Genomic DNA, 14,324 nt, shown 5'->3' on the forward strand with positions numbered 1-14,324 from the left:
TTCCCTTTCAATTTCATTAAACAGTTTGAGAAGAATTAGTATTAAATCTTCTCTAAATTTCTTGTAGAATTCAGCTGTGAATTCATCAGGACCTGGGCTTTTCTTCATTGGCAAGTTTTTAATTACATTCCCAATTTCACTGGCTGATATTGAGTTATTTGGGATTTTTATATCTTCTTCATTCAGCTTTGGTAATTCATATATATCTAGAAATCTATCCATTTCCTCTGTGTTTTCCATCCCATGAGAGTAAAGATTTTCAAAATAGGTATTGATAATCTCCTGAATTTCTACAAGATCTGTAGTGATTTCATCCCTTTCATTCCTTATTGCATGTATTCAGTTTTTTCTTTCCTTTTTTTGATAAGGCTGGCTAGGGGTTTATCTATTTTATTTATTCTTCAAGGAATCAACTCTTTGAGTCATTAAGTCTTTGTATTTTTTTTTCAGTCTCCATTACATTAATTTCTGCCCTGATCTTTATAATTTCCTATCTTCTTTGGGTTTTTGGGTTTGACTTGCTCTTTTTTTTCTAGAAGCTTAACCTGCAGCTCAAGATTGTTTATTTGTGCTCATTCTGTTTTCCTGAAGTGGGAATTCACCACTATAAATTTCTCTCTGAAGACTGCTTTCATTGTGTTCCATAGGTTACTGTAAATTATATCTACATTTTAGTTTGATTGTAAATATGTTTAATTTCTACTTTGATTTCATCTATGACCCACTGGTTGTTCAGGAGGGTGTTATTTAATTTCCATGTGTTTATGGAGTTTTTGTGATTTCTTTTGTCACTAATTTCCAATTTTATTGCACTATGGTCCAATAGTATACACGGGATAATTTCAAGTCCTTTGCATTTACTTGTGCATGTTCTATGTGCTAACATACGGTCTATTTTAGAGAACATCCCATGTGCAGCTGAAAAGAATGTGTATTCTGATACTGTTGGATGGAGCACTCTGTAAAGGTCTACTAAATCCATTTGTTCACAAGTTTGGTAAATTTCTGTTATTTCTTTGCTGTTTTTTTTGTCTAGCTGATCTATCTCCTTGTGACAATGGGGTATTAAAGTCCCCTGTTATGATTATGTTTGTGCTTACTTCATTTTTCATGTCTATTAAAATTTGTCTTATATATAAAATTCTTATATATTGCTCCTGTATTTGGTGCATAGTTGTTTATGATTGTTATCTCTTCCTCTTGAAGTTTTACTATCACAAGTATGTAGTGGCCTTCTTTATCTCTTTTGACTGTTCTTGATTTGAAGTCCATGTTGTCTGCAAAAAGAATAGCTACACCCACTTTCTTCTGGGTTCCTGTTGCATGGAGTATTGTTTTCCATCCTTTAATTTTCAGTCTATGAATTTCCTTTTGAGTTAAATGTGTTTCTTGTATACAGCATATCATTGGATTTTGTTTGTTGATTCATTCTGCCAGTCTGCTTCTTTTGATTGGTGCATTGAGACCATTGACATTGATGGTTATAATTGATATGTATTGGCTGATTTTTGTCATGTGATTTTCTTGCTCTGCTTGGTGACTCCTTTCTGTTGTTGTTCTTGAAGTTGTGGTCTGTTTTATCTCTTTCCAGAATATCCTTTAGTACCCTTTGTAGGATTGGTTTGGTGCTTGTGAATTTCTTCAGTTGTTCTTTATCATGGAAATATTTTATTTGTCCATTAAATTTGAAGGATAGTTTTGCAGAGTACATCAGTCTGGGTTGGACGTTGTTTTCTTTCAGTCCCTGAAATACTTCAGTCCAAGTTCTTCTTGACTTGATGGTTTGTGTTGAGAAATCTGCCGTGATTCTGATGGGTTTTCCTTTATAGGTGATCTGGTTCTTTTCTCTAACAACTTTTTAATATTCTTTTCTTTTGTTGAATTTGTGGAATCTTGGTCATTATATGTCTGGGTATAGATTTGTTTTCATTATGACTAATTGGAGTTCTATATGCTTCACTTGCCTGTATGTCCAATTCTTTTTCCATGCATGGAAAATTTTCTGCAATTGTTTTGGCAAATAGTCTTTTTATGTCATTTGTGTTGACACCTGCTGTTTTGTTGGCACCTATTAATCTTACATTGTTTTTATTTGTTTCATCTTGCAATTGTTGAATTGTTATTTCCCAGTTCTTTGTGGTTTTTTTGTTTTTGTTTTTTTTTCCTGTACCAGGAATCGAACTCAAGACCTCGTACTTGCCAGGCAGGCGCTGTGCAACTGAGCTAAATCCCCAGCCCCAGTTCTTTGTTATTTTTAAGAGATCCTTCCTTTCACAGTCATTAGTGGCAATGCTGTCTTCAAGATCTGAAAGTTTATCTTCACCTTCATTCAAGCTGTTATGCCAGCTTTTGATGGAATTTTTAATTTCCTGGATATATGTTTGAATCTGTTTCATGCATTCTAGTTCTTTTCTATATTATTCACTCTAGGTTTCCATGAATTTTCGATGCTCCTTTATGTTCTTATCAATGTCTTCTTTGGATGTGCTGAGCAATTCTTTCATTACTGTGGTCATTTCTTTTTTATCTGAGAGATTATTTCTGATCTGATGTTTCTATAGCCTGATGGAGTTGTTTCTTTACTTCAGTTGCTATCATTTCAGAAATTTCCAGGCTTTTCTGAGTCGATGTCTCTTGGGCTTGTTCTGGGTGAGGTACAGGTCTGAGATTGCATTTTGCTCCTTTGTTTTGTCATTTTTGAAGATCCAGAGGTTCCCTGGAGCTTAACCTCACTCCCACAATGGTGTGGGAGTGGTGGGATGAGGGTCCGAAGGTCCTCTGTGCTCAGTGTGGCTCCTCTGCTGGTGTGGGTGCCAGGTGGGTTCACATATGCTCCGGAAACTTTCTTCTATTCAGTTGACTCCCAGGCTGGTGGGAGAGGGGTGGGGGAGCTCACTGGAGTTCCTGAAGCTGTCGGGGATTCAGCCTGGCTTCCACTAGTGTGGGAGGGGTGTAGGTTGTGGGCACTGAGGTTTCAGATGTTGCCCAGGACCCAGCCTGGTTCCCACCCCAGTAGGGGAGGTGTGAGAGCTGAATCCCTGAGGCCACTGACTCTGTCTGTGGTTCAGCTTGGCTCCCATGCGGGTGCAGATGGTAATAGGAGTAGCCACTGAGGCCCCAGAAGGTGTCCGGGGCTCTGCCTACCTTGCCTACTGGTCAGGGAGGTGCAGAGATGGCTCACCATGGTTCCTGAAGCTGTCTGGGATTCAGGCCCTTTAATTTCCTTTAATAAAAAGATTAAAAAGTATGATTTTTTCAGAATTTATATTTTAGATAGGAAGATAAATACGTAAGTATTTGACTTTAATGTTACAAAATACCTTCAATGAGATATGATGCATGGGAGAAATTGAGGAAAAAAATGCAAAATAGGGGGATGGAGAGAGAACTTAGAGTTAATAAGTATTATTTCACACTCCCCAGTTCTGCACAGGAATTTATGTCCCATAGAAAACATAGGCAACCTTACAGAAAGCATTATGCTACAGAGCAAGTGGGGAAAGGAAGTGTCTTGATGAGAAGACTGCATTTACTATGTGCACATATGGCAAACCTGAAGAGTCCCAGACACCTGGAGAGACTTCAGCAGGGCTGGATTTCTCGGTGGCAGGTGAGCAGGCAGATCCAGAATGAGTAGTGTTCTGTGTCTGTGTGTTCAGAGAGGACTGGAGATCTCAAAGCTCTCCCTATAGTGTACACACATGAAGTGAGTTCTGTAGTTACGTCTCACAGGTTGACTTGAGAAACCTTGGGACAGTTCACTGAAGTAATAGTAGAAAGAGATGAAAGTAGGGAATGGAATCATGAAATCTTTTAAACAAAAATACCCTACAAGTTTAGTTACCAATTGGACATCCTGTTATTCAGATGTGGCAGAAAATGGCCCAGCTATCCCCATGATGCACACACATGAAGTGCATCACATGATTAGATGCCTGTGCCTCAGTCTTTTAGGCTGCATGAATTGTTACCTATTATCTTTTTTGAGTCTTGATAAATGGAGGGAGGGCAGGAGAGAGAGAAACTGCAATCTCAATGACACATACACTCCTGAGTGACATTCCATTTGGCATCCATCAGACTGCATGTGTTCCTACGTAGTCCCTTGGTGAGATAAAATTGAGTCTATGCTGTATGGGTTTTGTGTGCTTTGGCTTGGTTCATATCACATGATCACAAACAAAATCTAGAGGCATCATTTCCTGAAATAATACCAACATGCTCAAAAACTGGAGGAGGCACTGGTAACATTGGACTCACTGAGATGCTGGATTTCAGTCTTTGTGATAGCCCATCCCTATGATATTTTCAGGGGTGCCATATCCCTATGATATCCCTATGATATTTTCAGGAGTGCTATATTTAACTTCTGCCTTTTGTATGACTTTAGAATGAATATCCCTGTAAAATATAATGTCACCCTTCCAGCCAAATTTGCCCACTCTATCCTCACAGCTGCATCCTTACTCCATTTACTTAGCTATTGCAAGAGCTGCCATGTCCTTTCCTGAACCGAAGTGTGCCAAGAGACTTTTATTCTCCAAGATTATTAAGTTTGAGAACCAGATACTTGAAGCGACTTCCTCTGTTATGGGTGAATCTCTAAAGTACAAAACTATCTTCCAACATATGGCAAAATCCAGTGCACTGGCAGAAATAGACAGGATGGAGGGAGAAGGGACCTGAAAAGGTGAGGCCTGGTCAACATGTGTGTGCCCCTTGTCACTGGAGCAAAGCAAAGCATTGGTAGAGGTGGGGGTGGTAAGAGCACTAGTGGGAATAGGCATCCAGTGAGCTGAACTTAGGTATATGTATAGGGATGGCTGCCCTGCTGAGCTTCGTACAAGTCCAGACTTGAGCCTGTAATTCAGGGGAGTGTGAGGGTTGGTAAGTGCAGAAAAATGTGAACAATGAGAGCTGCCTTGGAAGGGAGCGGCTGGTGGAAAGGAAACAGTGAATGTGGCTGGAAGAGATTGGACTAGGTAGTATAGGAGATGCAGCAGAGAGTTAAAATTGAAGTCTTTAACTGACCTCAGAGGCAAAGTCAGGAAAAGGAGCCTCAGAGAAGTTAATAACACCAGGTCAGTGGATGCTAAAAAAGCAGACATCAGATGCAAACTGTGATTTGTTTGATTCCAAGATCCATGTTTGGCAATCATCTGCTCTAAGCCCCTTTTATAACAGCTGAAGACAATGAGGCTTTGAGAAATGAAGTGACTTGCCCAACGATGGCAAGATATTCCCATGAAAATCAATTCTAAGACCAACCAGATCCTAGCCAAGTATTCCTTCCAGGCCATTCATTGCTTTTTACCATAATCAGAGAGGAGAGGAAGCCACTGGATGCCTACAAGAGTCTACAAGAGCCTCCACCCTCATTTTCAGCCCTGTCAACAGCTCAATAATCTAGGGATGATATCGACAAAGTATCTCAGTGAGTTTGACACACTTGGAAACCAAATCTCTCAGTTAGGAAAGTTTGAGCAATTATTTACTTGTCAACTTTGGAAGATAGGGCAGGATTAGTTTGAGCTCAAAGGAGCAGGGTAAAAATAAAGGTATAAATATTAATACAATGATGATAATCACTTATTAATCTGTGAGTTCTAGACAGACATTGCTCAACCCTCAAGTAGCTTATCTGTTAAAGTAGGGAATAAGCCAGTGCAGAAGGCAGGGATGGGAAGAAAAGAAGTAACTGGCACAGTGAGGGACAGAGGATAGAAAACTAAACTGGAGGAAAAATACACGCTGATTTGTTAGGGAGGGAAGGTTAAAGAGTCATATGGGCAAAACACTTCCCAGTAAGTCACAAACCACGTATGCTAGAGAAGACTGTGGGCACAACGGAGCTCAACTTTTTCATTTTCCTTATTAGGAATTAAAAGTGAGAAGTGCTATGTGAGCTACCTCAGATCACAAAGCTTATCAGAGGTAGAACTGCGACTAGAACCTTAGGCTTTTTACACTTCTCTGCTGGTCAAGTAATACTTGCATGGTTGCTAGAGAAAGCAGCAGATTGGGAGAGAAAGACCAAGAGAAGAGAGGGTGAGATACATGAAAGGAGCTGGCCCTACACAACCAAGCGCTCAATGCTGCTTTTCATCAACTCCATCCCTATGTTCTGTAAAGAATACAAGAGAACCCAGTTGCGAGGAATAGCCTTTTAGTCTCCACATCCAGAGCTGCTCCAAATCCAACTGATTTGTGGGTGTGGTGGGGAATTATGCAGTATGCATCATATTGGCTCACTGTAAGACAAGGAGTTAATACCACAGGAGCCTTTTACTTTTCTAGATGTGGGATTCCACATAAATAAGTATGATGTATGATCTAAAAATATGGCTGTATTTAAATTTTTTAAAACAACTTCTCTTTTACTTAATTCTAAACCTCTTAAGTTCTCACTGAGTACCTGATGAGGTCACAAATAAATACTTGTGGAATTGATGGAGTTATGAGATTTGAGTAAAAATTGCACAAAATTAGCACATAATACTAGAAGGCATTTATTCATAGTGTCTTTTATGAGAAGAGATAAAAATATGGTAAACATTTAAATTTTTAAAAATTTATTACAGTTAAAAAGCCACATATTCCATTCCCAGTGGTTAATGTTATAACTTTATCTATATGCAATTCCTCTGAAAATATTCTGTCTTTCTCTCATGTTGTTTTAATTGTTTGTTTTGTTTTGTTTTGTCTTTTGTGTTCTACAGTTTTACCATACTAAGTCAGGATACAAGTTTTTACTTCTTTACCATATTAACTATTCAATATGCTCTCTCTATGAGGATTCATGTCTTTATACATTGTAAAAATTCTCTTTAACATTACATCCTTCCCATTTTCTCTATTCTTCATTCTAAAATCTATATTAGCCAGGTGTGGTGGTACATACCTGTAATCCCAGCACTCAGGAGGCTGAGGCAGGAGGATCGCTGCGAGTTCGAGACCAGCCTGGGCTACAGAGTGAGTTCAAGGTCAGCCTGAACTGCATAGCGAGATCCTGTCTCAAAAAGACCAAAAAAATCTATATTAGATGTAATTTGACATTCTTAGTCTATTTTGCATGTCTATTAGTCTCATTTTAGATTTGCAATCACTTTATCTTTATTGACTTTGTTCTCTTTAACTTTCTTGGCAATCCCTTCCACGTAACTGCTTCTTGCCTTAGCAGCCTCTAACCTACTTAAGTCACTTTAATCTCAAGGACTATATTTCTCATTCCTAAAGATTTTATTTACCTTTCTGCCAGAAAAAAAAAAAAAAAACATTTTTTGTCTGTCGTACTTTTCAGCCTTTAATTACTTTTTCTTATAGTGACTTTCTTGCTTGGTAGTTTTAGACTCCAAGTTTATCTTCAGATTTATCTGTTGCTTTACTTGAGAAGACTGAGACTTACATGGTTAAATGACTAAGTGGATAATTGGCAAAGCCAGCTGTGAACACAGATTTATCTGTCTTTCAACCTCTATATTCTTTAGCTTGACTTTCTGGTATACTGAAAAATTTAAAAAGGGCCCATTCATCTTTTCCCATTGGCATTTGTTATTAAATATTTTAATAGTGATAATGATGATGTAAATTTTAAAACAAAATAGCCTTAATCCTGCTATACAAACATAAGGACTTTTTAAATTCATCTCTAAAATTTATGCCCATGCACACATTCTTTATACAGTTATAACCACATAGTATGACAATTCTGTTTCCTCTTTCTGTATATACAAAATATTCTGCTGAGTTGGAGTACATTACCTCTTTCCTGTTGGGCATCTAGCTGCCATCATCTCCTTTTATAGGGCTTCAACTTCTCCCTCTTTCTTAGTCTTTTCTTGTTAATCTGTAAACATAACATCATTTCTCCTATACTACAATGAAAATACCCACACTCTTCACCAACCCTGCCTACCACCCTTGGTCTCTCCTTCACTTCTGTGTTAGGTTTTCTAAACTAATGTCTGCCACTCACACCTCTCCAAAGAGCAGTGAGGGAATTTGAGGGCTGAGCTCAGCTTGAGCACCATGTATCTGTGGTGACACCAGCTTACACAACTTGATGACTTCCTCCAGCAGTGTGCAAGAGCCTGGGAGAAGTAGAGGAGAAGGCATGGCTAGGATTAACCTTCTCTTGGGATTTGCCTGCCTGAGGAAGAACAAAATCAGACGGGAATTGAGTGTGTTGATAAATATGAAGATGAAAACACAAAATGTGAGGTCATATTCTGAGAGGAGATGAACAACTTCATACAAACTGAAAAGGAAATGAAGTCAGAATGGGATGATTAAAAGAAAACAAAAAGATCAAGAACAAGAATTTGAGGGAATAACAGGAGCAAGCTGGAAGGAGAGAAGATTGTCAAAGAAGAGAATGATGCTTAACATCTGACAAGGTGCAGTTTGGGGCTGACAAAGACAAGGTGGACCCACTGGGGTGAGTATCTGGTCTTTCTTTTTTTTACTATTTTCTTTTTTGGTACCAGGAATCGAACTCAGGGCCTGGCGCTTGCCAGGCAGGCACTGCACCGCTGAGCTACATCCCCGCCCTGGGGTGAGTGTTTGAGGTGAAATGGAATTAGGGAGGAGGACGGCATGTCATGCAATAGAAAAACTGGACCACAAGCGAACGCTGTCAGTGAATGTAGGGAGGGACCCAGTGGTGAGTCAGAACAGGTGACAGTTCCGATTATCGATAAGCAAGGCAGTGAGGGGTGTAGACAGGGAGTACAATCTCCAAAGGTAAAATCTGTGGATGAATATGGAGAGGTCCTGGTTTGCATTTGGCAGTGAGGAGGGAGGTAGGAGAATGCTGGAGCTCTCTCTGGAAAGCCTATACAGCTTCTTGTAAGCCTGCATAAGGGAACAACTCCTTCCAGTTTCTGGGGCATTTCATACAGTTCACGTCTAGTCTTTTCCAATCCTAATCTCATTGAGGATCACCTTTCCCCCTTCATTTACACAAGGCAGAAACTTGAGAATCACCCTAAACATCTTCCTTTCCTTTACTTTCATGTTCAATCCATCATCAAATTCTATAAAATATCTGTTTAATCTCAGAAATCCACTGATTTCTCTCCATCTCTATTATCTTTATCCCACTCCTAGGTCCCATCAGTTCCTGGCTGGGCTACTCTGATGGCAATCTTCTGCCTGGCCTTTCTGTGTCTGTCTTACCTTTGAGTCTTGACTCCACATGGCCCCCATAGGGATAAGCATCTCTCCTTTAAGTGCAGTTTAGTATGCTCAGTTCCTACACCAGACTCATCACACTCCCTTTGTTGCAACTGTTTGGTGTTCTGTTATTCTAAGAAGACAGGTCAAGGCCTTCACATATCCCACATGCCCTGATTTAGGACTGATACCCCTTTACTTTGTAATCTTGTACTGCATTTGCTCCTTTTAGCTCTAATTCTAGCCTTATTGGCTTTCTTTCAGCTTCTTGAATACACAGTGATCTGGTTTTGGTCTATGCTGTTTTCTTTGTCCTAATTCAATGTTCTCCACTCAGATCAAGCGCCATCAGTTCTTCCTTCCACATATTCTCATGGTAATGTGTGCCTCTTCTTGGCAGCACGTGCCACTGGAGGGATTTTATCTATGGTTGTGAGATTATTTGATTAATACTGGTTTCCATTTGCTATGTTGCAAGAATAGTAAAACAAGGATTATGTTGGATTTAGTATCATTGTGTCCCATTCCTAGTATGGATCTTGGCTCCATGTAGAAAGCATGCTATATGTAGTAGGAAAACGGATACCCCATTAAGGAAGAACCTGTGCCCATCTGCCAGGATGTAGTCTGCAGACAGTCTCTAACTGAGCTCCTTTAGGAAGAGCCTCAGTTACAGCAAGTAACTGAAGCTCATATGCTTTCTGGCACAGTCTACATTTGGTGACTGAGTGAATTAGGGTAAAGGAGGTTTAGTGGTAGTCCCAGAAAGAGAGAGCCACATTCCATCTCCCAAAATCTGTGAATGTGACCTTATTTGGCAAAAGGGTCCTTAGAGATGTTATTAAGTAAGGACCTTAAGATAAGATATTTTGGATTTATGGTGAGCCCTACATCCCGTGACAGGTGTTCTTAGAAGGAAAGAGCAGAGGAATGTCTTTATATATTTGCTCAAACCCACAGAATGTAGAACAGCAAGAGTGAGTTAATATAAACTATGGATTTTGGGTGATAATTAAGCATGAGTGTAGGTTCATCTTTTCTTTAGAAGCCTTTAGATTGTTTATTCATGCCTACAACTCATGATTTTTATTCAATATTTTACCAAAAATTCTAGGACCAGTGAGCCAACATCACTGTAGTTCATACTCTTCCAAAAATGTTCAAAATTTTTGTATATATAGTATATCATGTATTATATAGAAAGTCACTAAATTTCTTGCATCTCACAAGTGCTGAATTAAGGTAATCTATAGGTTCATCTGTTTTTAAAGGGAAAATTAGTGAGTTTATTGAAGAAAAACAGATTTTTTTTTTTTTTACTAAAGTCATTGAACATGAAATAGACTATCTTTTCAAAGACCATGGAAAAAAGTGTTTATCTCATTGATCTCACCAAAGGAATTTCAACATGCTAGGTAATCTCGACAGCAAACATGGTTGAAACTTACTATGACCCAATGTGGGCTACAATTGTCTGCTTCAATGAAAAGGGAGAAGAGAGAGGAGAATGTGGAAGCAGAATATGCAGTCAGGGATCCAGTTATTCCCCATACCGCTCTCCAAAATTCTAAAAGCAATCATTACATTAGAAGGGAAGTGAAGGTAAAAGTTTGAGGATTTTTCTGGTCCACCAAAACATACATTTTCCTCTTTTGAATTATCTATAGTAATTTTAACTTACTACTTTTCCTCATTTGTGAAAATCATCTCCATAGAAGCATTAAATTTTGTGATATTCCCATATTACACTTTTTTTCTGTCTTGTTCCCCAGAAAAACTGAACTTGTCTACATATCTGATATTCACCCCATCTCCATCAATTGGTACCCAACTGTAATGCTTCTAAAATGTTCAAAATCAGTATAATAATTCGTTGATATCTTATAGACCTGAACTGGGTATATGCACTGCATAAGCCTGAAATGTAAGCAATCTTACTTCTCTGCAATTGAGAAGATGAGGAAACAAGTATATATTTCTACTAAAGTAGACAAGAAACATTCATGTGAAGGGACAGAGGGAGAGGAACCAGCAAGAGTTTGGGCAGTGTGGTGAGGAAGATAGACTCACTAGCAGACAGAATAGAGATGACAGTGAACTGACCGTGACCCACAGGTACCCTTCAGAAAGTAAATGATGTGTTTCAATACCACTGAAGCATGGAAATATGTTTCTTTTTTCTTACTGGTAAGAAAGATTAAACAGAAGTCATTCCCAAGAACAGCAAAGGACACTCCCTGGGGACAGGCACAATGCATGTATATTTTTAATTCAGTAGGAATGAATTTCATTGTTTTTCTCCAAGGAGAGCAAGAATTACATAAGATGGCCATCAGGTCTGGAAACCATGAAAATCTTTTAACAACTGGCTTATTGATGTAATTAATGACAAAATATTAGTATCTTTATTTCTAGCCTTTCTGGTCACCCCATAGACTGCATCTTTGGAATAGGAAAAACTAAGAAAAAAATATTGTTTTCCAATAATCATAAAGCTGTCCTAGTCGATCTAGGTTCAACTGGTGTAACATTTTCCTAAATCTTACAGGTATCATTCCCTTTATGAACTATTTATGATCTGTTTAGGTCATTTACCAAAAAAAGAAAAAAGAAAAAAAAAAGAAATACTGTCAGCATCAATACTTAGCCATATGTTCAAAATTTATTTTGTTGTATGCAATGGAAAGGTCAATTATTCTATTAATCCAATAATTCCATATGGTTTTATTACTTTTGTACATAAGGTGCAATCTTGCAGCATTTCTGTCCTTGAATATATCTCATGGTTTTGTTTTGTTTTGTGGCAGGTTTTTTTTGAGGATTCTCTAAGAGTTTGGGAGTCTTTTTTCACAATAAAGGAGTAGAAGACAGAAATGGTGGTGCACACCTATAATCCCAGCACCTGGGAGGCTGAGGCAGGCGGATCTTTGTCAGTTTGAGACCAGCCTGGGCTACAAAGTGAGCTCAAGGCCAGGCTGAACTGTATAGTAAGACATTGACTCAAAAAAAAAAAAAAAAAAAAAAAAAAAAACAATAAAGAATATAATGAGCCTATGAGAATCCAACCAGTTGTTTAAGACCCTCTGTATGGCTGAGTTGAGGTGCATGAAGATTCAACACAGTTCCCTACCTCTCAGTTCATAAAAACAGGAATTTGAGAGGGATAAAAGCAGTAACTACCAATCTGTATAAAGAGCCTATATCTAATAGCCTAGGAAGAGAGAAATCAGGTGGAAAAATTCAGTTGGTAGAAGCCAAGTCCTTTCATTCCAATATGTCTGAAAAGGAGAGGTTCTGTGAAGCATGAATGCAGAAAGGAAGGCATTACTCCTCCCAAAAATAATGAATTGTAGACACAGACACTCAGGAGAGAATTAACCACCAAGAGCAACTGACTTCAATGCCATTGTCATCAGGAGAGGACAGAGGAGAGCATAAGAACAAATCCTGGGCAATGTGGTCCAACAGCCTTGGGCGGCGGGGAGGGGAACAAGAGACACCACCATCCCATGCAAAATGGCTCTTACAGCAAAATAGGGATGTCAGAACTAGCCAGAGCATAACCACGCTGCTTACAATCCAGCCTGCACTTGTTTTCTTTGGAAGGCTGGACACAAACACAGATACCACTTCTTTTAAAAGCCAGAGAGACCTCTTCGTGGACTCTTTCTACTCACTAGTTTTTCTATTGGTTTACCATTTCAACTAGAAAAGGTGTTGCAAGCTATCTCAGCTAACTTTTAATTTGGACATAGCACCAATACTACACACATAGCTCAAAGGATGATCACATCTTCTGGATTCCTCCATTGGGCAGGTCAGTACACTTGTTTGGACTGAATAGGTACAATCTTGTTTGAGTAAAGTGTGTAAACAGAAGGTCAAAGTTTTCTAGTCTCTGCCTCAAACTATTGGTGGAGCACTCCTTTGTTCTTGTACAGCTGGATGACTTGCTTTGCCAAATCTTTGTACCTTCTTAGCTGGGCAGCAACTGCTTCAGGTGTATCGTCCTCCTGTTTTACTCATGGCTCACCAGTGATATCATCAATCCCTTTGTGTATGTGAGACTGACTGAAGTTCAGGTTACAGACCCTCCAGCTGGAAGGGTCAGTCCAACTGAGATAACTCTTAAGTGTTTCAAATGGAATGTTCAAACTAATCACTAGATCCAGATCCCAGATTTTGACCAGGGCTTCAACATGTATTAATATCCTCAGAAAACCATCTAGTAGCCAGTGTTGGTTGCTCCCGACCTCCAGCTCTGACACCATGAGGCATGTGATCACATGATCTGGAACCAAAAGACCTTTCCCTAGGTTCTTCTTTGTCACACAGCTGACTTCTGTGTTAGCCTTGAGGTTCTCCTGAAGGAAGTCAATATTCTGAGCAATCTTCTTGTACATGGTGCTTTGCCAGAGTGAGGGAGCCCAATGATAACAACATGAAGGAGTATGAAAGTCACAGCTTTGTGACGAGAAGAGCTGACCAGAACTGAATCTCTCAGTCCCTGCCTCTGGAATCCTCAGCTCACACTGGAACTCTCTGGCCCAGGTTCATCTGTTGAGATGAGTATTTTTTCTACTTTTTGCTGAGGGTCTTCTTAAGTGCCCAGCGTTCTTTTGAAGGCTTGACCTTCAGCATCACTGAGAGATGGCAGATGAACCCTAGTAATCTCGACAACACAAAGACAAATCGGATATTGATATACAGTAAAAGCCAATTAAAAGAAACAATAATGCCACTGTAAACAATAGCAAATAAATTAGTACAAATACTACTATCTACATAAAGGCAAACCAGATTTTGACATATAGTAAAGACCTATTAAAGCAACTACTATACCACCATTAACAATAGAAATCAGCAATAATATCCTAGAATGCTCTAAAAAGCTAAAAATTAATAAAGGTTAATAGTAATATTAGTAAAAACAGAGGAAGTGACCAAAGGGAAAAATTGAAGAAAAAAATGTTAGATAAAAGAAGGAAAAGGGAGCTGATAAGGAGGTGAAAAAGGTGAGATAACAAAAATCCAACTGAAGATTTTTTAAAAAGTAAATAGAATTAGGTAAAGTAACAGAAAAGCACAAACAAGGAAAGAAAAAGAAGCAAAACAGAACAAAATAGAAAACAGCAAGACAAAAACCAGGG

The 14,324-nt window shown here is 38.8% G+C and overlaps 1 pseudogene; it reads right to left on the minus strand.

Annotated features, from left to right (window-relative positions):
- Positions 1–12,992: 12,992 nt before the first annotated feature.
- On the minus strand, positions 12,993–13,577 carry LOC102005128 (annotated as a pseudogene).
- Positions 13,578–14,324: the final 747 nt, after the last annotated feature.

This window comes from Chinchilla lanigera, unplaced genomic scaffold (genome assembly GCF_000276665.1).
Source record: "Chinchilla lanigera isolate Chin_1 unplaced genomic scaffold, ChiLan1.0 scaffold00011, whole genome shotgun sequence".
In the NCBI taxonomy this organism is placed as follows: Eukaryota; Metazoa; Chordata; class Mammalia; order Rodentia; family Chinchillidae; genus Chinchilla; species Chinchilla lanigera.